The sequence below is a fragment of the Gigantopelta aegis genome, chromosome 10 (genome assembly GCF_016097555.1).
Source record: "Gigantopelta aegis isolate Gae_Host chromosome 10, Gae_host_genome, whole genome shotgun sequence".
NCBI lineage: Eukaryota > Metazoa > Mollusca > Gastropoda > Neomphalida > Peltospiridae > Gigantopelta > Gigantopelta aegis.
In genome coordinates this window covers 13644916-13672914 of record NC_054708.1, presented here as the reverse complement: position 1 = coordinate 13672914, position 27999 = coordinate 13644916, and the positions used below count along the sequence as shown (strand labels likewise).

General features: G+C 37.5%; 1 protein-coding gene and 1 long non-coding RNA gene across 4 annotated transcripts in view; one reads left to right on the top strand and one right to left on the bottom strand.

Moving 5' to 3' along the window:
• LOC121384282 (paired mesoderm homeobox protein 2-like) overlaps positions 1 to 27999 on the bottom strand; it is a 59640-nt gene that overhangs the window by 12130 nt on the left and 19511 nt on the right. The gene's annotated exons all lie outside the window — the stretch shown is intronic.
• On the top strand, positions 2 to 27725 carry LOC121384283. 3 transcript variants are annotated; one of them, XR_005959371.1, is made up of 4 exons: positions 42 to 74; positions 12898 to 13039; positions 22752 to 22933; positions 27499 to 27725. It is a non-coding gene; the product is annotated as an uncharacterized LOC121384283 (long non-coding RNA). The 3 variants fall into 3 exon arrangements; XR_005959369.1 differs by lacking the exon at positions 12898 to 13039 and having other exon boundaries at positions 2 to 74; XR_005959370.1 differs by lacking the exon at positions 12898 to 13039 and having other exon boundaries at positions 3 to 74; positions 27570 to 27725.

Genomic DNA, 27999 nt, shown 5'->3' with positions numbered 1-27999 from the left:
ACGTCATAAATAGATATGACGTTTACTTAGCAACGTCAACAGGCCGCTGTGCTTGTAATTTGACGGATTGTAAGGTAAGGATTTTCAGCATTTTCTGTTTGATATTCTATTTCTTAAAAACGGTATGTGTGTGTGTGTGTGTGTGTGTGTGTGTGTGTGTGTGTGTGTGTGTGTGTGTGGGGGGGGGGGGGGTTGGTGCGAGTGTATAAGTAGATCTCGCAGAACCCATTTTGTATAGGCCTAGTTAATTTTGTTTAGTTAATTTATCTGTTCCAAAATGATCAGCTATAGAACATTATTATACAATCGTTTTTTTCTATATGTATCATTAATATTCAGACATATAACCTCTTGATAATAACTATTGTAAATACTGAATCAAAATATCGATATGTATACCAAAATGGTAATATATGCATGCATAATTTTGTTTTGTAACCCTGTCACTTCATCCCTGTGTTTGGGAGTGGGACAGGTAACAAACGTAAACAGGTGTTCTGTGAATTAGAAAAGGGAATTTTTTCGCATTTTCAGGTAGCAGCTGTTCCCCCAACCAAACCCTTTAGTAGCTAATAACATAAAATACCGGTCACGAGTCCATCACTATTGTACCTAGTCTGTTATCCTGTATTAACGTAAATATTGTATATTAGTGTCTATAATATGCATGTCATACGTAAGACTTTTTAACCGTTTTTTTTTTAACTTCTCCTCTTTTTCTCCTCCGTATTTCGCAAGGATCTTTTTGGGCTCAAGTTCAGTCAACTACCGTACCAACATCGCGCTAAATATTTGGTACGAAGATGAATTTCATAAATACAACAGTAATGGAAGTAGCCATCTCTGTTACTAAGCACAGAAGTAGCTATATACACGGTGGCCGTGTATATAGCCTCGGCTAATGAGTCTGGCCGGGAAAACCGTAATACATGGTCAGGACCGTAATCTCTGCACAATGCAGTGTCGAGAATGGGCATTAGGCAAAATAGTGCCTCGTCTGTAAGGGAACAGCCACTCCCAAGACCGGAGGAGATCCTTCATAACCAGAGGCGGATCTCGGTGTGTGTGTGTGGGGGGGGGGGGGAGACAAGAGCCCGGCCCCCCCCCCTAAATTTTGCGATAGTTATAATTTTATTATATATATTTTTTTTATTTTTTTACGATCCTCCTCCAAACCTCCCCCAAAGTTCCCTTGGCATTCCACCTCATGTCACTGGGGTCCCGCCTAAATGGAGTTTCTAGATCTGCCACTGATAACACTCTGTGTAAACTCTCCTGTGTGTAACAAGGGTTACATTTTATTCTAGTATAATATATAAAGGTATAAATATAATCCAATAATCTGACAATGTCGCCGGATTTCGGATGGGATTTGCCTGGAGACACCTGACGAGCGACTCGGGGCGCCATCTGTCGGCCAACCACTGTTGAGAAAGACGATCGGACGGAAAGCAGAATTGCCTTATCTACCTGTGATGAGAATCTGCTGATCTCTTGGCATGTCTCCTCTGTCTAATTGCCAGAGTTGTTTAGTTTTAGCCTGGATGGAGGGAAGACTCCCAGTCTCCCGGAAGGTTTGTAAAACAAGCCGAACTGTCCCTGGTGAAGCCAGTTTGTAGTGGGTGGAATTCCACCAGCAATGTTTGCTGTATTACATAGTTCCCAATTAGCACGGTTACAAACAAAACCTTGTGCGGCAGCTGTTGGCGGGAACCTGTACCATACATCTTCCCGTCCCCGCCACGGTGTGATGTGGTGTGTAGTGCTGTGGCGTGTAGTTATGTGGGTAGATCGGTTCGGTTTCAAGTTGGTAGATTCACTAGGTTATTTCCAGTTCCAGAGAGTGCTCCAGAGTGACATATAGAAATAATACAATACTTCGGAGCAATGATGTAGGCTGTGTGACTCTTGTAATAATCGCTTTGAATATACTCCGTATATTTACATCAGGAAGCGATAGTGTCTTATTCCCACTAAAGACCGTGCCCACCCCCCCCCCCCCCCCCACTAGAGATTGTGCCGCCTCCATTTGAAGACAAAAATATACGTTTGATTTCTCAACTATATAAATAAAGATAAAAATAATATGGTTTGTGCCCCGCCTCCACCAGAGGTTGTTCCCCCACAAGATATCGTTCCTACTGGCCTGTACATCACACACACACACACACACACACACACACACACACACACACACACACACACACACACACACAAACACAAACACGCATATATAAATGCATTGATGTTATGTTGTAATGTGTTTAGTAGTCAATAGTCTTGTGTAATGTTATTTTGTACACACTCTTTCTAATCTGCAATGTTTACATGCAATACAATTGGTGTTATCTTACACTCAATGTGTGTCCGTGTCAATTGCAGGTCAGTCAGTGTATATTGATGTCATATGACCCTGGCCTTATCACCCACCTTGCAAAATTGATATTGGTAATTTGACACCATTTTACAAGATAGCAGTCTTTTTTATGAAGTTGTGAAATTAAAGTAACTCTTGCAGGTTTTTCTGTTTGTTGAATTGTGTTCGGCTGGCAAAACATTCAAAATAGTCTCATAGAGGTATTTTTTTCTTCTTTCTTTTCCCTTTTTACGGTTTATTTTTCTCAGAAACAAATATGGTAGTTTCAAGGCTGTGTAAGCTATGTCGCTTAAGATTATTTATTTCGAAATCTTATTTTATTAGTCTGTAGCCTCTAATTTGACACTGAGCATTTTGACACGTGCTAATGTAGTTACACACGGCCTATTTGCATACCTACTTGTGTTTTATCTTGTAAATAAATATTAAACAAAGCATGCACAAGAAGTGTACATCACAGATGCAATAGAATGTGATGAAACGATCTAAATAACAATAAACAAACAGTGAAATATGAGAAACAGTTACATTTTAAATAATTATATTCCAAAGTGCATGTATTTAAATGTCGAACTATATACAAGATCTAGTTTGTTTCCATGCACAGATAAAGGAAACGAGTACAGAATAGGCATTAAAGACAAACGGGGTGGTGACAACATTGGATGCAATCCTTAGATGTATAGGTTTTGTAATAAATAGAGGATTCGTTACGAGTGTTGTTGGTTTTTTTTTGAGTCTATGTTAATCAGTATTTGTCGATGTTGATATTTTACATATTAAAATTAAAAAATCACGAGTAGAGAATTCTATTTATCCTATAACACTTCTATAATAACATTTTAATTCGATATTTAGTAAATCAAAGTTCTGAAGTCGCCTCACCGGTAATCGCAATTATATTCGATTATATTGGCACGAATGTAATTTGACGTGAAGCACTTCAACTAAATCTCATCAAAACGTTACGCTCAGTATTGTTGGTTGTAAACGTATGACCCATTGGCAGCAAAATAGTATTAACCAAGTTAATAATGGTAAATATCAAATGGGTTTATGACATGGACATTATAGGTAAGTAATAGTATAAATTACATTAAAAGACCTTTAATTTTGAAGGGAAATTTTAGATGTGTGTGAACGTAAGTGGTGATGAGGGAGCGTTATAGTCGAGGCGTGTATGTCCCCATATCATACTCACGCCATTCCCTGCATCGACATTCTTTATCATCGCAATGTGCAGAAACTGTGAACACAAATTTTTATCTTAATTTGAAAATTAGCATAAATTTTGTCTTTATTATGTGCCAAACCAGCGCACGCGACGTTTATCTTAATTTGAAAATTACTATACGCTTTGTCTTCATAATGTGCAAAAACTGTGCACGCGACTTTTATCTTAATTTGAAAATTGGTTTGGAGTGTCGACTGAGCTGAGCGTTGATATATTAATTACTGGCTGATATTTCAATTACCGCTCTGTTAGACTACACGATACTGCCGATACGCGCACGAGTTTCTTATCAGGACAGTAAATTTCAAACTGTTCATAATTTCGTCTTATCAGTATATTTTCTGCAGATATTTAAATGAGAAGATTCAGCTAGCATGTGATAATATTCTGTTGGTGGGTGATATTTTAATAACCCCAGGAGTCGTTAGACAGAGACTCTTTTTGTGGGTAATATTGAATACAGGTGTCGCTATACAGTTAGAAGTTACAGTTAGTTTTGTTTAACGACACCACAAGAGCACATTGATTTATTAATCATCGGCTTTTTGGATGTCGAACATTTTGTAATTTTGACATATATTATAGTCTTAGGAAGTAAACCCGCTACAGTTTGTTCCATTAGTAGCACCATCCCATAGCCATGCTATCACATACCACGGCCTTTGATACATCAATCGTGGTGCACTGGCTGGAACGAGATATAGCCCAGTGGGCCCACCGACGGGGGTCGATAATAGACTGACCGCGCATCAGGCGAGCGCTTTACCAGTGGGCTACGTCCCGCCCCTCGCTATACAGAGACACTTCGTTTGGTGGACACTATTTTAATAACACCAGGAGTCACTATACGTAATCTTTGGTGCGCAATATAGACACTCTTTGTTTGATGAGTGATATTTTAATAACACCAGGAGTCACTATACGTAATCTTTGATGCGCAATATAGACACTCTTTGTTTGATGAGTGATATTTTAATAACACCAGGAGTCACTATACGTAATCTTTGGTGCGCAATATAGACACTCTTTGTTTGATGAGTGATATTTTAATAACACCAGGAGTCACTATACGTAATCTTTGGTGGGCAATATAGACACTCTTTGTTTGATGAGTGATATTGTAATAACACCAGGAGTCACTATACGTAATCTTTGGTGCGCAATATAGACACTCTTTGTTTGATGAGTGATATTTTAATAACACCAAGAGTCACTATACGTAATCTTTGGTGCGCAATATAGACACTCTTTGTTTGATGAGTGATATTTTAATAACACCAGGAGTCGCTATACGTAATCTTTGGTGGGCAATATAGACACTCTTTGTTTGATGAGTGATATTGTAATAACACCAGGAGTCGCTATACGTAATCTTTGGTGGGCAATATAGACACTCTTTGTTTGATGAGTGATATTGTAATAACTCCAGGAGTCGCTATACGTAATCTTTGGTGCGCAATATAGACACTCTTTGTTTGATGAGTGATATTGTAATAACTCCAGGAGTCGCTATACGTAATCTTTGGTGCGCAATATAGACACTCTTTGTTTGATGAGTGATATTTTAATAACACCAAGAGTCACTATACGTAATCTTTGGTGCGCAATATAGACACTCTTTGTTTGATGAGTGATATTGTAATAACTCCAGGAGTCGCTATACGTAATCTTTGGTGGTCAATATAGACACTCTTTGTTTGATGAGTGATATTTTAATAACACCAGGAGTCGCTATACGTAATCTTTGGTGGGCAATATAGACACTCTTTGTTTGATGAGTGATATTTTAATAACTCCAGGAGTCGCTATGCAGGACTCCTGGATTGGTGGATTATAGTTTAATAAGTCCAGGATTAGCTATGAGAACTTTTCGTTTGGTGAATATTATTGTATTAAGTCCATGAATCGGTACACAGACACTTTATGTTTTGTGGGTTATATTTTAACAACTCTAGGAATCTCTCAGCAATATACACTTTGCTTCTGGACATTCTTTAAAGGGTCAAACGCCAATGTCCAGTAGAGCGGGTTATTCGAGTTCAAGTTCAAGATGTTTGACGTGCACATTCAGAGCAACATGTTATAGAGGCACGCCTGTCATGGGCGCCAGTTCTGACTACTGCCAGTTCGTCCGTCCAGGACAGGAAAGGACGGGTTACCGATATTGTTAGTAATAATGTCATATAGCATCTTGACATCTACAAGCTTGCATTCTCAGTTTATCATCACTAAGACCCATCTGTGTTTATGTCCTCTGGGCTGTATGGGATGCACTGTAGGTCTCACTACACAGATCACTTCCGGGTGATACAAGTTATGGTTCACATATTCACTTCTTGGAAATGGTGAAGAATAAAAACAATATGTATGTGTAATGGTAAGCCTTCCGGCTGTATTTTGCCCATGCTATTTTGTAATATTGTGCATCGACCTTTTGGGACATGGGTGTACAGCGCAAGAGACAGCCGGAGTGAATCGGTTAATGAACCACCTGTTCAGACCGGTACTACAGCCAGATGCGGTCATATAGCAAAAGACAGATGAAAATGTTCTCAATTTTGGAGTGAAAATAAATGCTTATATAATGTATGTTCGCAATGGTGTACGTTGTTAGTGCCAACGAGAATCCGTTCTATTGGCAATCTTCATTTGAAGTTGGGCAATTGAACATGGGTTTAAAAAGTAGATGACATCTGTGTAGTGAGACCTTACTAGTGTACCGAAAGTAAGTTTTTTTTAAGGTATCATAATTTTCGAATTTATGTAGCATATGATAACACAAAGGTTAGAGAAGTCATTTCAAAACGGGCATCTGTTTGTTGGGAATCAGTTGGAAGTCCATTGTCGATAATCGGTTATAATCGGTTTACACCAATCGATCAACTTTCGATTACACAATCGGCTAAAAATATCTTTTATAAGCACCATGCGCTTATTGTCGTGTTAAGGTTAAGATTTTGTGTCACTGGATGTATTATGGTAGGCAATAAATAAACAAAAATTGTGTACACGGGTTATTGTATGTACCACATATTATGTGATAGTAATAGCAAGTGAAAATTGGGTGGTGCGATAGTAATAGTAAGTGGCCCGTAATGTATGGTAACCTGCACATGGGCTTATTTCCATGTCTGCTTCTTTCATTCATGTTTGGAGGGAGGGACATAGCCCAGTGGTAAAGCGCTCGCCTGATGTGCGGTCGGTCTAGGATCGATCTCCGTCGGTGGGTCCATTGGGCTATTTTTTGTTCCAGCCAGTGCACTGAGACAGGTATATCAAAGGCCGTGGTATGTGCTATCCTGTCTGTGGGATGCTGCATATAAAAGATCTCTTGCTACTAATAGAACAATATAGCGGGTTTCCTCTCTATGACTGTTAAAATGACTTGACATCCATTAACCGATGCTTTAATAAATCAATGTGTTCTAGTTGTGTCGTTAAACAAAAGAAACCTTTTTCTTCTTTTTTCATTAATTTATTCATTCATTAAACCATTCATTCTCATCAGTGAATTTATTTCTTTGTTCGTTCATTCATTCATTTATTTACTCACCGCACCTCAGTCCAACGAAATAAACTTAAAAAACACAGGAAGTTGTGATTTCAAAATGTGTGTGCATTACAGGAAACGGCGCCAGTAACTGTCAGCCATTTGAAGACATTTACATGACCGTTTAGCCTTGATACTGTAAAACGCTCTATTAGACAGACATCTTTACAATGGCAAAAGCGAGAGCCTGCGCTTTACCATTATACTGCCTTGACGTTTGAAATATACATTAAAGTATTCTCTCTTTTTTTAAATAACCTATTCCTATTTTCAACATTGCAACATAGTAGTCTATTTACATCCGGGGAACCTGAACGAAGTTGTAACGGCTGCGCACAGGGGATCCCTTTTCGTTCAAGTTATGCGCCGATGCCTCATGGTGGCTTCGGTTCGCACTAAATCACTTCCTTGTTTGAATTTATGGCATTATTAACCGGCAAGCGCCACCGGGAACCAACAACAGCGTAAATGAAAAGTGACATTAGGAATTTGAAATGGCACATTTATCGGAGATTGTTTCTTGCTTCGAAGTAGTGTTCTGTTCACTTGTACAGATGCGTGCCATATATTTTTACCTGCTAATTACTCACCACGTGACTGAATGAGACGTACCGATCGCGTGTATTCCGAGTGTGTACCTTTTCCTGATAGTCCCGAATACAGACAGGTACAAACTTGTGCCCAATAATTTTGTTGTTTTTATGCAATAAAATATGTTTGCAATCAATTAAACACAGACATGTACCTCTTCGTGTAGATATTTTAGTTATTCACAGAATCCCTGGCCATACCCAGCATTCAACCCACCATTGCTTAACCTTGCAAGACTCCTCCTCTCCCCACCCCTCCTCCTCCCTCAATACGGGTCTGAACAACTGTAATCCATCCAATTGTTTAAGTTACTATTTACATATCACTACTACTTCCGCTGCTGCTGCTGCTGCTGTTGTTATTACTACAAGTTACTACTACTACTACTACTACTACTACTACTACTACCACTACTACCACCACTACCACTACTATTACTACTACTACTACTACAACAACCACTGCTACTTAGTATTACAACCACAACAGCAATTATTCCTATTACTTCTACTACTGCTACTACTACTACCACTACTACTACCACTACTAATACTACTACCACTGATAATACTAATACCACCACCTACTACTACTACTACTACTACTACTACTACTACTACTACTACTACTACTACTGCTGCTGCTGCTGCTGCTGCTGCTGCTGCTGCTGCTGCTGCTGCTGCTGCTGCTGCTGTTACTGCTGTATAATACAATACAAAAACTCAAAGTGAGTATATTTTAAAACTTTGTATAGAAGTCAAAGTTTTTAAAAACTTTACAATTAATTCTGGATGGAATTTAAAGGATTCCAAAACATTTTTGTTGCCAAATTCTCGTCGGCTTTAGATGATCACACTCCACCAAAATGTGGCGCACAGTGTACAGTGACAATTTAACACTGAGGAGCAGGGTCCTTCTTTAAAATAAATGAATGCGTCAAATATGTATGGCCGATATCGGGCACGGCACCAGACTACTTCATCCTTCCTGCACCGCTTGTAGGACGACTCCCACTCTCCCAAGAGTGACTTGACAGAATAAAGCTTTTTCGTAAACGCACCGTCCCAATCATCTTGCCAAGTCGATAAGATATATTGGTTGATATGAAATTTAAAATCACTGTAGGGGACTCCAACAGTGACACGGGGCAAATTCAAAGCAGACTTGGCAGCAACATCTGCCTTTTCATTACCCTTAATACCAACATGGCTGGGTACCCAACAAGGTTTATTTTGTTTGCTAGATGTTGTTATTTGAACATAGACAGTTGTTATACAGACAGTTTACACAGTTCTTAGGTATATATAAAGTTTGTTTGTGTAATTAGAGCTCATTGATTAATTAATCATCGGCTATAGGATGTCAAACATTTGGTAATTCTGACTCATAGTCATCAGAGGAAACCCGTTACATTTTTCCTAATGCAGCAAGGGATCTTTTATATTCACTTTCCCACAGACAAGAAAGCACATACCACGGCCTTTGACCAGTTGTGGTGCACCACCACTAGCTGTTGCTGCACCCGCTGATACAAGTATTACTAAGGCAAACACATGTTCTCGCTCTCCCCCCCCCCCCCCCCCCCCATTTTCTTCTTCATTTTTTATTTTTGTTATTAATTTGCACGCCGTGACGCATTGACGTTTAGGCAGCAAACGTTTGCTTGCCAGCGCCACAAGTTGTGTAGAAAAAGAGAAGTATTTGACGTAGTTGAGAGGAACGGGTCGTGCCAGAAAGCCATTTGAAAGCAGCGAGTGAGCGTGCTGCACGTGTGAGCCACATGTACACGTGACGGGTAATATCACGATACATTAATCTCTCGAGTCTTTTAGCCGCGATATCCCACTCTCGCTCCGCGTGTAATCTAAGGACTATTTATTGCGCGCGCAAAGTTTGGTGACGTGTATGTTTCGCGGGGTACTCGTCAAAGAACGCTATCAAGTGTGTACGTTACGGGATGATATTTCATCGCAGTTCCTTGGCTTGAGTGTGTTCAACTCGGAACACAGAAAAGGACGAGTGAGTGAATTAATGAATGGATGAACTAATTGATGAATCATGGGTAAATGGAGGTGTGGATGGATGGGTGGATAGTTGGAGGATGGGTGGATAGTTGGGTGGATAGTTGGAGGATAAATAGTTGGTTAGATGGATAGATGGATGTATAGGTGGATGGATGGATGTATAATTGGATGGATGAATTGATAGTTGGTTAGATTTATGGATGAGTTGATAGTTGGTTAGATTGATAGTTGGTTAGATATATGGATGAGTTGATAGTTGGTTAGATTGATAGTTGGTTAGATATATGGATGAGTTGATAGTTGGTTAGATTGATAGTTGGTTAAATATATGGGTGGATGGATAGTTGGATGGATGAATAGGTTGACGGATGGATGTACAGGTGGGTGGATTATGGATTAATTGATAGATGAGTCGATGGGTCGATCAAGGCGTAGAATAGATCTGACTTCCATAATAATAAGCCCAAAATTCCAAAATGTTTGTGGGGTTTTTTTTATTGACAATATATCCACCCAAACAAACAGAGACTGCACCTGGTATACGAGGGAGCTAACTGTACACGGCTACCTCAGTATAAGAATAACGGATTCGAATGTGAATCTTCCGTACACGGTTCTGCTCATAGAAAGTGTTGACAACAGATATCTATATTAAGTGGACCAATAGACCTCTGCCTCATTATGAGCGGTTTCGAGCTATCTGAGAATTTGTACAAATGGATGGCTGGAGTCTTAACCTTTCATCGTCATGTGTTGCCCACAGTGATTAGCCAAAGGTGATAGATGGAACGCCATCTTAACGTATCCGCACTTGGTGCTGGCCATATGATACAGCGAGAAGACGCTATCCACAGTATCTTATTCCTCAGCAGCTGAATATTTTGTGGAAGCAAATGAAATTATAAAGAAATTTAAATGAATAAGTACATGTATATGTATACAAATCAACGAACGAAAGGACAAATTATTGAATGAATTAATGAATAAATTATAATAGTTGTCTTAGTAATTAATTGTAGCACCAATAACGGCAGCACTCAAAGGGTTGTAGTAGTAACAGTTGAGCATGCAGCGACGACAGCAGCAACAACAACAACAACAGCAGAAGTAGTAGTAGTTCAAATGTCCGTCTTGCTTTTTTACAGTCAGGAAGGAAGGATATGTTTTATTTAACGACGCACTGAACACATTTTATTTACGGTTATATGGCGTCAGACATATGGTTAAGGACCACACAGATACTGAGAGAGGAAACCCGCTGTCGCCACTCCATGGGCTACTCTTTTCGATTAGCAGCAAGGGATCTTTTGTATGCACAATCCCACAGATAGGATAGTACATACCACGGCCTTTGTTACACCAGTTGTGGAGCACTGGCTGGAACGAGAAATGGCCAAATAGGTCAACCGACGGGGATCGATACTAGACAGCGCATCAAGCAAACGCTTTACCACTGGGCTACATACCGCCCGATTTTTACGGTCAGAGTACTCGGGCTATAGTAGAAGTATTTATTTTAGCAGTAATAGTAGTAGTAGTAGAAGCAGCAGTAGCAGTAGTAGTAGTTGTAGTTGTAGTAGTAGTAGGGCAACAGGTTTCTTGAAAGGTAATAACTTGCTCAGATGCGTATCAGTCTGGCGGGGCCTGTAGCTGGTGCTACATGTGATACTAGGATACACCGGCTCTGATAATATATTAACATAGCCTAATGTGTTATCGAACTAACAATAATTGCATGTTGATGTTTAGTACTGTCAGATGTGTCATATATGGTTATTGTTGTGCTGCCCACTTTGCAGTAAGAGAGACATTACATAAGTACACCTTTTCCTAAATCATAGGCAGAGCGATACCTACCGAGATATTTGTTAACAGTGATGAAGTGTAAGATTTTGTAAGAGGTTGTTTAGAGTTGGCGCCATAATAAATAGCTTCCGGCTGGATCAATATTTAAAATTAATATCAAGCATTATATTTCAATAGAGCCGTTAATGCTCTAATATTGCAGTTGGTGATAAATGTGGCAGATTCTTTTGTTAAAAATATAGTTTTCAACGAGCGATGCGCGTAATGGTATTTCATCCAGTAGCACTATGTTAAGTACGTTTCTTACACACCTGTTGGTGAGAACACCGTGCGTTATTTTTAATAACACATGGTTGTTTACACATGTATGTGTGTTAACTATGTCAAGGCATACGACTGGCTGCTGCTAGGTGATGACCAGATCACCACTGCCATACATTCAATGAAAAACTACACGATGGAAATCGATTACATTGTGACGTATAGTTAACATGACAGCATATCATGGGTCTGTGACGCGTAAGTTAGGTACACGTGCAACGGCAGTAAACAACTTTTAGTTGAAAAAGATTTTAAAATTTGCTTAAAACCTGGTTTTTGAGGATATGTAAGAAATAGTATAATACATTCGTGCCCGTTAGATACAATTATTTTAAAAGTCGTTGTTTAAAAACGTATCAAACTCGCTTTCGCTCGTTAGATTCATTTTAAAACAACTCGTTGTAAGATAACTGGTATCTAACGGCTACTCATGTATTATGCTCTATGTATGAAACACCTACAAAACTAAATGTATGTATTAAAATTGTGTGCGCTATGAAAGGTTCAGCTTGTTTCAGTTAATACCTTTTGGAAAGGTTTCATAATATTAATGTTTTATAGTTCATAGATATCTAATGTTGGCATGATGCATACATATTTTTGCTACACATGTTAACATTATCGCCCAGAGGATTCTATTTGGTATGGTACAACCTTGATATTGCCCCTCTCAGCCACACGGGGCACCAAGAGTCGAACCTTCTCGGTTGATCCATTCATTGACATGTATATCAAATGCTGTGATATGTGCTGTCCTGACTATTGAAAAGTGCATATAAAAAGATTCCTTGCAGCTAACAGTAAAATGTAGCGGGTTTCCTCTAAAACAATGAGTAAAACAATTAGCAAAGGTTCTCTTCTTTTTTTATAAACAATATTTATTCAATTACCAAATATTTGACATACAGTAACCGATGATTAACAAACCAGTATTGTTAACCAAACCAAATAAACTATCAGCCATAAAAAAGAGTTTTGTTTCTTCATATCCTAGATCCCGATAAGACAAAAGACACCGGAAACACGATCTGAGTATCACTGCACCGGGTCACCAAGGGGATGTGTCAAAAGGCGACAAGACTAAGCTAAGCACTAAGGACGTGCCAATGGCCCGCCTTCAACACGTCCGTAGAAATGTAAAGAATTGTGATTAGAGTTGCCTCCTTTCTCGAGCTCTCCGATAAGATAAATGAACACATTCGCTGACAGCGAGTCCTCGGCGGATACTTTCCGATATTGCTTTCTCTTCTTGCCCTTGCGTTTCGTTTCACTCGTGCTCGCAGTGGTGTTGTGAAACGTTCGCTAGTCTTTAAATGTTAAATGAATGTGATGGAGGCAGCCACGTTGAGGTACTGGTTAAGCCATCAGTCGCAGAGAGTTGTAGGTATTGGGTTCGCATCCCGGTATCGGCTATCACCCATACTTGTTTGGGTTGTTGTTGTTTTTGTGGGTTTTGTTCTCTGTGTGTGTGTGTGTGTGTGTGTGTGTGTGTGTGTGTGTGTGTGTGTTTGTTTGTTGTAGTCGTCGGAAGATATAAGTAATTCAAGCTTGTGGGTGCTGGTTCGCAGCCCGGTTCGGCTATCGGAGTGATAAACATAACTGGGCCCGGGGTGTGTGGTGGGGGTGGGGGCAGTTATATATTAATTTGATTTTCGACTGGGTGTGGGAAAATCTTTATCACAGAGTTTGGGGAGAGTGCCCCTTGCTTCCTTCCTTCCTTCCTTTCTTCCCAGGTCCGCTTCCTAAACATGCGAATTAATGTGCAGGTCTCTCATGAACCACAATATACTAGTAACTATCCACTAACTCCTGTCCTGGACAGACAGCCCAGATAGCTGAGGTGTTTGCTCGGAACAGCGTGCTGGAACCTAAAAATGGATATACTCACGAAAATCAAATAAAAATTAAACTGAAATTAAATTAACCAATTTTTTTTAAATAGCAGGCCAAAAGAAATATGACCTTTTAAGAACAAAAAACATGTCCCGTTGAAAATAAAACAGCACAGGATGAGTGGAGGGTTTGGGACTTGGTGTGGAAAATAAATATTTTACAGCATTATAAAATTAGAATATAACAGAATCGCGAGCTTAGGTCTCACTACACAGATCACTTCCGGGTGAGAGTTCATTGATCACGGTCCACTATAGTTCGTAATTGTGACACATGTTATGGTTCACATATTCACTTCTAGGAAATGGTGAAGAATTAAAACAATATGTACATGTGTATGTTTGATGATAAGCCTTCTGGCTGTATTTTACTCATGTTTTTTTGTAATATTGTGCATCGACCTTTTGGGACATGGGTGTACAGCGCAAGAGACAGCCGGAGTGAATCGGTTAATGAACCACCTGTTCGGACCGGTACTACAGTCAGATGCGTCATATAGCAAAAAAACTGAGACGGAAATGTTCTCAATTTTGGAGTGAAAATAAATGCTTATATAATGTATGTTCGCAATGGTGTATGTTGTTAGTGCCAATGAGAACCCGTTCTATTGGCAATCTTCGTTTGAAGTTTGGCAATTTAACATGGGTTTCAATGGCAGATGTCATCGGTGTAGTGAGACCTTAACGCCTGCTATGATCATACACACAGTTGTCTTTTGAAAAATGTTGTAATTTTAGCAGTTTAATTTTTATTTTCACCTGCTAGGTCTTTTAAAAAAATGGACTGCGTTTTGCTTTTGGCGGGCCGCTATTTCAAATCCTATAACGCTAAAGCAAGCGCTCGCGACAACATATGCATTCTGAACGCAGGCTAGGTTCCTCAGCCCGATCAAGGTCTCGACGCGGGCGAGACGTTCGTTTATTTTAAAGGTACGCCAGAAGACGTCAGCGGCGCTTGTCGGTTCGGCGTCAGCCGGCTACATCGGCAAATGTCGGTGTCAGACGGAGGTGCTGACAGCAGCTCTCAGCAGATGGCGCAGTGTAATTAGCGGAGTTCGTGTGTCAGGCTTTCCAGAGGTTGCTACAAACGATTAATGGCTTGTATTTGTGTATAAAAAGAAAAGTATGCGCATGCCAAGAAAAGAGAGAGAGAGAGAGAGAGAGAGAGAGAGAGAGAGAGAGAGAGAGAGAGAGAGAGAGAGAGAGAGAGAGGGGGGGTGGGGGGAAGAGACCGCTGGTGTAATGATAGATTACGTGGAAGAAAGGAATTACACGGTAAAACAGGTTAATAAGGAGGAAAGTAAACAAAAAAGCGGCTTCAAATGATAAAAACAGAAAACAACATTCATGAAGTTACATGATCGAAGATGTATGATAGATGGTTGTTGGAGGAAATACTAATATCGTGCTGAGGTAGAATTGGATTTTTGACGTAGATCTAGTCTTGTATAGCGGTAGTGATGTATCGATGATCGATTATAATCGAAAATTGACCAGTGTGGCTCTTACGATGTGATGATCGATTATAAAAATCCGTAATCGATTGTGCGGGGAAGTTGTTAACTAGAATTGTTCCTCCAATTTAGTGGTGGAATTGATATAAATGTGTTGGGTTTTGATGTTTGTGTTTATGTGTAATAAAAGAAGAGATATTAAAGAGATATTAAAGGTATAACTAGCAAGTTCTTGAGTCCATCCTGATGAAAAGTTAAAGTTAGTTTGTTTAACGACACCACTAGAGCACATCGATTTATAAATCATCAGCTATTGGATGTCAAACATATGGTAATTTTGACATATAGTCTTAGACAGGAAACCCACTGCATTTTTCTATTAGTAGCAAGGGATCTTTTATATGCATCATACCACATACAGGGTGGCACATACCAGGGCCTTTGAAAAGTCAGAGTTGTGGTGCATTGGCTGAGTTCAATTGGAACACTAAGTTGGACTCTTCACTATTATATTAGTTCCTGGAATATTTCAATTTAACACAGAATTCTGTCAATATTTAGATTATTGATTTCAAAAATCCTAATTTTAAATGTTAAAGCCATTCATCAAAAGGCACAGCATGGGCATGTCCAGGATTTTGTAAAGGAGGGTCACACAATTCTAAAAATGGCAATTTGAGTTTGTCGAATATTTGTCGGAGTCCTGGGGCTTACTCCCCGGGGTTTTTTGTAAATAAAAATCCTTAGAGGCACGTTTTCTGGACGATATAGTGTTGTATATTGTGGGTTATATATTTTTTAAAACCGCAAAAAGTAATTAAGGGGGCAGTTCAAACGGGATTGGAGTCACGAATCCCCTGTGAACCCCGTCACTGGGTTCGCCAGTACACAAACTCAACTTCGTTTTCTCTATAAGCAATGTCTGTAAAATCTTCCTACTACCTGGAGTTGTTATTACGTATCTACATCATTCTCATTTTCAAATTTCATCAGATATGTTCATAAAAAAGACTGCATGTTCCGCGCTTTTATTCACATTTTTAATTACACTTTCGGGCCCCCACTAAGTTGGTATTGCCGTGCAAATGGGCGGATCTAAGGTTACACCGAGCCAAACATAATAAATTTTCCAAAGTCTTTCATGGCTCCGTTTGAGAACTCTGCGACCCTCGAAGAACCGGCGGAAACGCCGAAATCCTGTTACGCCCCAGCGCGGAGATATGGGCAAAGTCAGACGCGGTGGCGTCAAAGTAAAATCTCGCTAATGTTTAACCGAGGATGGCTTTGGTCCTCGAGAGTTCCTTGGTGGCTCGCAAACAGCCATAAGTAAACGGATTAGGAATATTAACACGAGGAACATTTTCATAATAACTAAAGATTAATATTTTGATTTTCGTAAATAAACTAGTTTGAAAGTAATAGCCGATGTATTTTTCGTGCTGGAGTGTCGTTAAAAGTCTATTCTATTCTATTATAGTTTGGAATTGACATTCGTAGATTCAACCACTATTTTGCTAAATATCCATTCGACTCTCAATTGTACAGATTTAATCGCGATTAACGGTTTTGTCATTCCGAAATAAATAAATAAATGTTTTATTTAACGACGCACAGTTATATGGCGTCAGACATATGGTTAAGGACCACACAAATTTTGAGAGGAAACCCGCTGTCGCCACTACATAGGCTACTCTTTCCGATTAGCAGCAAGGGATCTTTTATTTACGCTTCCCACAGACAGGATAGCACAAACCATGGCCTTTGTTGAAACAGTTATGGATCACTGGTCGGTGCAAGTGGTTTACACCTACCCATTGAGCCTTGCGGAGCACTCACTCAGCGTTTGGAGTCGGTATCTGGATTAAAAATCCCATGCCTCGACTGGGATTCGAACCCAGTACCTACCAGCCTGTAGACTGATGGCCTAACCACGACGCCACCGAGGCCGGTTTGTCATTCCGATTTTGAAAAGCAATTGTATCTTCCTAGAGATACCAGTAGTAATATTCCAGTGATCGATGGTAATTGAATATTAATCGGTTGTGTTCAAACGATGTGATGATCGATTATTTAAAAACGTCATAATCGATTATCGGGGGAAATACTGATTGTACTTTTTCCTGTAGTTTAGATCATGGAACTGATAAAAACAAATTTATGGGGGTTTTGCATATTCCCATGCAGACATGAAGGAAACGGATATTGAATAGGTACTAAACGTAAAATTAGAAAATGTGTAGTTTATCACCTCGTTTAAGAAGTTTGTTTGTTTTGTTTAACGACACCGCTGGAGCACATTAATTTATTAATCATCGGCTATTGGATGTCAAACATTTAGTAATTTCGACATATAGTTTTAGAGAGGAAAGCCGCCACAGTTTTTCCATTAGTAGCAAGGGATCTTTTATATGCACCATCCCATAGACATGATAGCACATACCATGGCCTTTAATACACCAGTCGTGCTGAACTGCCTGGAACGAGAAATAGCCCAATGGGCCTACCGACGGTTCCAGACCGACCGCGTACCAAGCGGACGCTTTACCACTGGGCTACACCCAACCCCCATCTCGTTTAAAAGCAAGGCAATAGGTACATGGTCCTGATAAATCAAATATTTCTCAAATTCCTATTATAATTGTACCTGATTATATAATCGAAAGTTGATCGGTCAGCGTTTACCGATTATAATGGATGATGGAATTCCAACGTATTCTCAACACTATCTATACATGTATATAGATTTATAATATAAATAAATTTCTCTTTAATAACTACATCATTTTCGTTATAAATTGATTTCTGTATTTATATCCAACTGAGGATAAAGCACGCTCTCCTGGTCACACGCCTTGTGTATCAGAGATAATAGTGGTTATCCAGATATAAATAGCTACAGTCATTTTACATCTCCCCACTCTCCCTCCGGGGTGGATCCGGTACAGGGGTGCGAACCCACTACCTATCAGCTTGATGAATTGACCAGTATGCCATCGTGACCAGTCGACGACACACGGGTGTGTTGTTTAATTAGAGATTACTAAGTGTGAAAAAACTTAACAAGTTAAGCACTAATGCCTAACAATTAACCCCTGGCCTAAAACGACAGCGCGTATATTTTATTGTCGAGATGACTAAGAAAATAATCTTATTGCAAATATAAACAAGTGATGATTATTTTATAGTATATTCTGATCCACGTATTTTAAATATGGTTTAACAACAAAGAAAACGTTACATAAATACCACATACGACACAGGTCATAGTAATTTATAGAGAATAATTGGTTGCTGTCAAAAGCTAGGATTCCATAGGATTCCATACTTATCCTGCGAAGGTTAAAATGGAGAATGCGGTGTGGCTCTGCCGAGTGGCATACGTAATTTCATCTGAGCAGGATAAAGCTGATTTCAAAGACAGTAATAACCGTATAATTTATATATCCAGAAATTCTGCATTTATAGTCATCAAACAAAAACATTTCATCAGCAACTACACTGAACGCTATCCAGCGTTCAGAAAACAAAAACCGTTAAGCACTAGTTTATTTTTTTATGTAAGGACATCCAAAATGACGTTAATGGAGTTTGACGTAATTTTCATTAAAAAAGACATCCACGTCACATATTATAACCTTGAATATCGAGTAATGGCTGACTGGAATTGAAGTTGCGTATACAGCTAAAGCCTGAGATTATATGATAGAGTATTACCCTCGTGTGTTTCGGTATCGTCTATATCATATATTAGAAATGAAAATAATGTATGTATTATGTTCGTCAGAGGCTCGCATAATACAATTTTTATTCCTAATATGTGATATTGACGATACCGAAATACACTCTGGTAATAACATATATATATATATATATATGTATGTATGTATGTATGTATGTATGTATGTATGTATGTATGTATGTATGTGTGTGTGTGTGTGTGTGTGTGTGTGAGTATGTGTAGGGTGTGTGTGTGCGTGCGTGCGTGCGTGTGTGTGCGTGTGTGTGTAAGGATTACAGGATAAAAGGTATTACTTGTTACATTCTAGATGTATGACTACATAAAAATAATAAGTTTATCATCAAATAAAAGGTAACAATTATTATGTACAGATTCTTGTGAAAATAGCTTTAATCTGAAATATTTCGGTAGCTAAACTCTTAGCTCTGTCTAAAAATATTTCTTAGGTTTTGAAACTTTTCATTTAATGTGTTTGTAACTTTATAATGTTGAAACATTTACAGTTGAAACATTCTATACCTCGCCTATTGTGTGTAATTTTTAATTGTGACGGTTTTCAAAGATTGTTTAATATTGTAATACTGATGCAACTATAAGATAGATTGGTAGCCAATAAATTGCTTGCCTTCACGCGCTATTATTCTAAATCTTTGATTATACACAGGCACTCACTAATCTTGGTCACATAATATATTATGGTTCATTTTAACACTCAGGATCGGGCGCAGTCTCATTTTCGGGGTTACAGATTATCATGTTTTATAGAGGCAACTGAAGATAACCGTCGATAGTAATAAAACACGAGGTTTTTTTTAAATTTTACATTGGTATAGAGTAAATGATGTTAAAGGAGCTATGTAAAAGTTTAAATAATGGTGGTTCCTGCCAAAAATATTTATTAATTTTTGCCTTGAAATATACGGTTTATACCTTTAGCTATATGTCTATAAACGAAATAGTAGAAACAAATATTTTAGGGGCAATAGTGTGTCACACGCATTAAATAATGACGTAACTGTTTTTACGCGTACACATTCAACATACTAAATTTACACACAATTCTTTGCAGTCAAGTGACAAAAGAAACAAAGATGGTGGTAACGTTATATTTAGCCACAAACTATTCGGGAAACCCATCTTGTCGTCTAATGCAAGACTTTTTAAAATTATTGTTCTAAAGTTAATAATGGAAAAATTATGAGTGGGATCGATTAATTTGTAATAATTTATTACAATTAATTATAACACTAATTACTTGTAGTTTCAACTTTGACATAAGACCTTTAAAAATGGTAAGCTGATTTTACATCTTTAATATTCAAAGCAGGAAATGTTATGTAACAAGAAATTTAAGTGTCATCGTTATTTATTATTTAATTTATACGCACTGAACTCCATTGGAAACGCCCCACACTATCTTCAGTTGTTATTGGTATTGCATGCGTAAGGTTGCTATAAAACACACAATAGCTCTAATACTTATATACAATTTTGGGGCTATTTATTACCTACCAGAATACATCCAGGTATACAGAATCAGGTAATTGTTTTATTGTTTTCTTCTCGGAGATAAATAAGTAGGTAGGTAGCTAGGTAGGTAGGCAGATAGACAGACAAACAGACAGACAGACCATTAAATCCTAAAATATTTTATTTATGGGTTTTCAGTAGAATTCAGAATAATATTTTATATGTAGAAGAATGTTCCTAAATGTAACCAAACAATGAACAGCAGTTAAACACACAAACGTTGTTGAGTGTATGACAACAAAAGACACATTCTCTTGGCTTGAAAAAAAAGCAATAATAATAGTGTGCCATCTGTGGCTGGTGAAGGGTATTTGTCGACAATACTCGTCTGGGCATTCCACAGAGGAGCTCTATATTTTCGTGTAAGTATCTGGTGAGCCACAGAGTGGCAGGCATTAACCAAATAGTTTAAGAAGTGCTTCGTCGTAAAACGTGACTGTACAGCTAGAAGGGAAATAGCACGGTGGTACCGTAACGTCCATGCATGGAATCCCACAAATGCTTCAACGACTACAAAATAAAATATGGATATGGTTCACGGTTCACATTCAGAATTTGTTTTTCGGTTATTCTGAAATATTGTGATTCACTGATTTGTTGAAATCTGTAGCGAGTTTAGTTTACCAGAGGACAAAACATCTATGTCTCCTTTTGTTAGTTTTTTGTTTGTTTGTTTGTTTGTTTTTGTCAACCTTTTAGGAAATGTTTTATTTAAAATAATATTCATTACTTTAGTTTGAATATGCTAGTACTGCGATTAATTTATTAAACACAATTTAGGTTTCAAATAGAAATAATTTATACAGAGCAGCTTTCACAATAGGTATTTGTAAAAACTGAATAAAATTTCAGAATGTAGTGCATTATTGTTCAAATACAGGCGTGTTTTGAAAAACATATGTTCTTTTTTTAAATTAAAATTTGTAAAAATTATAAATATGTTTATATCAACATTTCCTGGAAGAGGGGATTAATTTAATTTTGAGCCCAGCTATTCCCGTAAAACACAAAACGTTCACCATTTAAAAGTTACATTACAAAATAAATAAACAGGTAAGCGATTATAAATAAGTGAATAAATAAAAAAATATATACATTTATTTATTTATTTATTTATTTATAAATAATGAAATAATAAATAATAAAGTAAATGATGAAAGAAATACTGAAAGAAAGAAATAATTACTATGCATAACATTTTAAGAATACAAATACACAAATGTACGAAGAATACACTTTGAACTTGATGCATCGAGTTGCTTACTAGTATCCTGCACCCGCAAACAGACTATGTGTCTTAAGACTATTGACAACATCAAAACAGCACTTTCCTTTTTCATGTGCACTATCGTCTTAAACACAAGAGAAAAACCGATAAACGTCTCCGTATCTCGTTCTAATTGCCTCTCACTCATTGAGACCACTCAACGCAATGTACACAGATAGCACAAGATACGACTCTAAAGATCGGCACCCATTGCTGCAATGCCGCCATCATAAACGTGATATGTGTGCTTACAAACATTGGGGAATGGAGCCATTGAATGCTTCTGGGGAACATTTCTAAATAACCGAGCACATGGTGTTGTACTAGAACATGTCCCGAGCCTTCTTGTAATGAATGCTTTGATGTCGGAACTAATGGTAAACTATGGAGGAAGATGGGCTTGATAAATCGTAGGATCATTTTGAGGGATTCGGCACAAAACCAGAATATCAGTCAAAAATGTGTCTCGACATTGTTAAATTTATAGACTACAGTTGATATTTGTCTAACGTGTATTATGTAAGTGTCTGAATATAATTTGTCTGGGTTTTTTGTTTTGTTTTGTGGGTTTTTGGGTTATTTTTATTATTTTCTTTAACATTTATTATGTAAGTGTGTGCTAATTTTTCTTCTTTTATTTCTTCTTTTATTTGTATTTTTTTCGTGTTTTGTTATCTAGTGTGTTTCTTTGTTAAGACTACGCGTCCCAATTACCAAGTGTTTGGCATGAACTAGCCGATGATTGATGAATCAATAGGTTCTAGTGGTGTCGTTTAACAAAACAAACTTTAATTGTTTAGGGTTATTTTAAACATGACGAACATTTATGCTATGCACACTATAAAGTCAGATACTTACTTAAAATTATCTTTTTTATTTTTGAAAAAAATAAAAATGCTATCGAGTGCCTGAACATATCAATCGGATTTCTGTATTTAAATATCAGCATCTTTTGAATATTTTCAGGTGACTAAACTAGAGCAAGAAGCACATTCCTAAAATGCATGCCAAATATTAATTCCAGGTGTGTATCACATTGTATCCATACGAGTTAAAAAAAATCAACACATCACATTTTGTCTGGCCGAATTACATGTATATTGTGGTGAAACAAGTTTCAAGCATGACTGAAACAAACAAGAAAAATTGTAAGTGAAAATTCGTATCATATTTGCATGACTATGACATTGACAATGATGATTATAGAGATGATGAAGATGATTATCGTGAAGATGATGATTGATGATGATGATGATTATTATGATTGATGATGATGGTGGTGGTGGTGATGATGATAACAATGTTGATGCTGCTGCTGCTGCTGCTGATGATGATATTGATTTTGTAATAAGAAGCAAGAATATTACATACTTATGCACACTTCTTTTTACACCCCTGCGCGTGCTGTAACCTCGCCGTGGTGCAGGAGTGTAACATTCTCTTTGAGAATGGCCAATACAGCACAAATAAATTTTGAGTAAAAGTCAGTATCTATCTGTGATATTTGTGTTTTTGCGTGGTTCTTTACACTGTGATTTTGTTTAAATCTTAAATTTGTATATTGATGTTGATCATCGCTTTGTTTGTTTTCATTACCCAATAGCCGATGTATTTTTCCTGCTGGGGTGTCGTTAAACATGCATTCATTCATTCGATACTTCTTTTCACGCAACATGACGATTAACAGCAAAATAATTTTTAAATGCACTTTTCCACGTATATGTGTCAATGCAGCCTTCCATAAACCAGTATTGGTGCATTGGTAATGAATACATAGTCGTAGCCCATGGTTATAAAACTGTAGAAATTAATAGGGTAATCCAAAATGCCATAAAGGTCTAGAAACTAAAACCATAATCCAAAACACGGCACAATTCGAAAATCTAGAAATATATACCAAAACTTTATTGAAGTCTAGAAACTAGAAATGAAATCCGAACCCTTAACACATATTTAGGTCATTAAATTTATCTGGCGTTAGAATCTAGACTGCGCCATGTGTCCAGAGATTTATACAATGAACACACGTGGCATGGTACAATTAAAATTAATATACTGTTTTCTGCACAAAAGATGGTTACTAATAAAACAAATTAACAATTTTCATGTAACAGCCAGTTTTCTTCCAGGTAAATTAAATGTAAAATGTCACACTTTTTGATGTGTGTACTGACTGAAGGGATTTACACACTGATTATATCAGATTTATTAGAAACAATTAACATTATTGGCAATAAGAAATCATTTGGTGTAAAGGAACCATGATACTAATTAAATATAATATACAGAAAAATAAAATAAGACTCACATTAGTGTCCCCATACCAAAAATACAAATATGAAATGCCTCCAAAAATAAACAAGTGTCTAAATTTGATGCGCCTTTTAAGCCTGAAGCCTAATATAGGCTAAACAAAAATAACCTAAGGTTAGTATATACTGTGTTCGCATATCAGTCCCGTCGGTGGACCCATTGGGTTATTTCTCGTTCCAGCCAGTGCACCACGACTGGTATATTAAAGGCCGTGGTATGTACTACCCTGTCTGTGGAATAATGCATATAAAAGATCCCTTGCTGCTAATCGAAAAGAGTAGCCCAATATCTGTGTGAATGATAACCATATGTCCGACGCCATATAACCGTAAATAAAATGAGTTGAATGTGTCGTTAAATAAAACATTTCCTTCCTTCCTAGAGCGAGTTTTAACGACTCAGTGGGTATGTAAGGTCAGTACACCGACTTCTCTCTCATTAACCACTAACCCACTGTTCTGGACAATCGACCAATATAGCTGAGGTATACGCCCAGGACAGGGTGCTTGAACCTTAATAAGCACGAAAATAAGTATATAAACAACAAACCAACAACAACAACCTCCTTGTTTTTCAGTTAATGATCGGAGTCCCCTCGAGCCCTAGCAGTGTTATATTTCTGCCCTAGACACTGAAAGCAGATCTACGTGTTATCTATATACAGTCTAACCCGAGATTAAACGCCGCGGGGCTAATTAAAAGGCGAGATATTTACGAATACCAGAAACTGGATCAGTCACAAATTCCCGTTTATCTCACGTGTAAGGAGAGGGAGAGAAATGATGTTTGTTTAATGACTCCCCAAAACATTGTTTAATTACTGGTGTTCATGTGGCAAATATAATAGTAATGACGAGTATGGTTAGATTGTGGTTGTTGGTTGTTGTTATTATTTTTATTGTTGTTGTTGTTGCTGCTGCTTCTGCTGCTGCTGATAATAATGATAATGCTGATATTGTTGTTATTGGTGGTGATTTTGTTTTAATTAGTTAAACACGCGATTTGGAGATACCCACCACATATGTAATTTGAACAAATAACGTTTGTTTTGTTTAACGACACTACTACAGCACATTAATTAATCATCGGCTATTGGATGTCAAACATTTGGTAATGCTGACTCGTAGTCATCAGAGGAAACCCGCTACATTTTTTTATAATGCAGCAAAGGATCTTTTATATGCATTTGCGCCATACCACAGACACAAAATCACATACCACGGCCTTTGACCAGTTATGGTGCACTGGTTGAAACGAGAAAATCTTTCAACAATTATTGAAATGGACAATGCCTAAAATTCCACACCTAGGTTAGATAACCAATCGTTTAAATTAGCTTATATAATTACTAACCTACAAAATTATGTTTTGTTTGTTTCTTGTTGTTTGTTTGTTTGTATGTTGTTGTTTCTTTGTTTTGTTTGGGTTGTTTGGGTGTTGTTTTTGTTGTTGTGTTTTTGTTTGTTTTTTTTGTTGTTGTTTTTTTTTGGGGGGGGGGGGTGTTTTATTGTTTTCTTTTGTGTGGTTTTTTTTTTTTTTTTAGCGGGGTATTATTTCTGGGGTTTTATTTGGGGGATGGGGGTTAGGTTTCTTTTGTTTTTTTTTTTTTTGTTTTTTTTAATTGAACATCGTTAATATCATAATATGATTATCATCGTGTGTTTTTTTGTTTGTTTGTTTGTTGTTGTTGTTGTTTTTGTTTTTTGGGGGGGTTGGGGGTGGGGGGGGTAGAATTGTTGTTGTTTTGTTTTGTTTTTTTGTTTGTTTGTTGTTTTTAATAAACATTTATTGTCCTGGATCATATATCAGTGTCGGGGTTGGAAGCCACGAATCACTGCTTTACATACATATCTATGCTTTAAACAACAACAGATTATTTTTAAAATAACAAAACTAACAGAAACTGGTTCACACTAGCTGGACACGGACAGTGATCTATAATATAACTATAGATTTTTATGATCCGAGATTTAAACGTGAACAGAGAAAATAGCGAACCAGAAGGAAGACGATTTAAAAGAAAAAGAAGAAGAAGAATACGTTTTTAGACAACATTTTTATTTTAAAAATTTTGCTAAACATAGCTTGTCGTGGTAATGAACGAATAACGAATGCATAAACGAATGAATGAACGAACAAATGAATGAATGAATTAATTAATCTGAATTAATAAACTTATTAATGGATGGACGGACGTATGAACGGACGGACGTATGAATGGACAGACGACGAACATAATGTCGCAAACAGTTTCTGATGTCTCACAAAAGTTGGCTTTATAGTTTTAAAACGACTGAACATTGCAGATATCTCACCAGGGGTGGCGGAAATTCAGACAGTTAATGTAAACCAGATCAGTTGTATTGCCATTAATATCGCAGTTTAAACTGCCTCGCACAGTGCGCATGTTTGCACGTGTGCTGCAGGTTTCGCGGCAAATGCATGTTTACATTAATGTCTTTAGCCCTCATTTTAAAATATACATAATGTTGTATATTTCTTTTGACGTTTGATTTTCAGATGTGCATAATAAATTGACTAAACAGACGTATGTATCTATGTACACACGCACGTTTACTTATATGTATGTATGAATGTATGTTTGTGTATGTATCAATGTATGTATGTACGTACGTACGTGGATGTGTGAGCGCGTATATATGCGAGCGAGCGTGCCTGTGTGTGTCTGTGTCACTGTATGTGTGTGTCACTATGTGTGTGTCACTATGTGTGTGAGAGAGTGTGTGTTTCACTGTGTATGGCGGGGGGTGGGTAGGTATGTAGGTAGGTAGATAGATCAGTTTGTCCGTACATATATCAGAAAATGAAATGTGTAAACTGTAACTATTACATCTTTTTTTCTCTTTCTTTTAATGTGTATTTTATAAAGTATAAAATATAAAGTTTGCATATTTTTGCGAGTTAGAACCTTTGTTTTGAAATAATTACGAACATAAATCATCATCATTATCACAATCATCATAATCATTATCATCATCACCACCACCACCATCACCATCACTATTACCACTACAGTTACATTTTCGTATCTCACTCAAAGAGTTCTGTAAATCATCTGAACTATGTATATATGAACTATAAAATATAATCACCATCATCATCATCATCATAATCATCACCACCACCACCATCACCACTACAGTTACACCAGTGCTATATTTTTGTATCTCACTCAAACACTAAAGAGTTCTGTAAATCATTTGAACTATGTATATAATATGTTTTAAAAACAGTCTTCCAAAAGGTCTGCACTTTTGACAGTACTAGTATATAGCTCTGTACAATGGAGGCCGCCGGGTTAATAATGTTTACATCTGTCTTCGGTTATGCCCTGCGCCACACATACACCTCGACACTTGCTAATGCCCCTGTTTTTCAGCAAACATCGCAGAATACGATATCCTTGACGAGAAAATAACGATGTACCAACATTAAGATGTTATGTTTTAGACAATTTCCAAGAATATCCGTGACCAGCTGGAAGTTGCCTAGCATGCTATAGGAAATGGCGCATCTACGAAAGTGAAAATTCCTTCATATCCCGAATACAGATATTAGTGAAATGGGTAATTGAGATCTTCATGAATAAAAAGCATTTTGACATTTCATGTCCGTTTTTTTAAAAGACAGAAATGTGTGTGCACAGACATACTGATTTCGCAATTGAAATGAAAGAAAGGTATTGAAAAACGCAAAAATATAGTCGGACAGACATACACCAAGAAGTATATATGGAGGAGAAAGGGGAATAAAGAGGGACATGCACACAAAGAGAGAGTGAGGTTTTGAAAGAGTGTGGGATATTGAAAGAGAGAGAGAGAGAGAGAGAGAGAGAGAGAGAGAGAGAGAGAGAGAGAGAGAGAGAGAGAGAGAGAGAGAG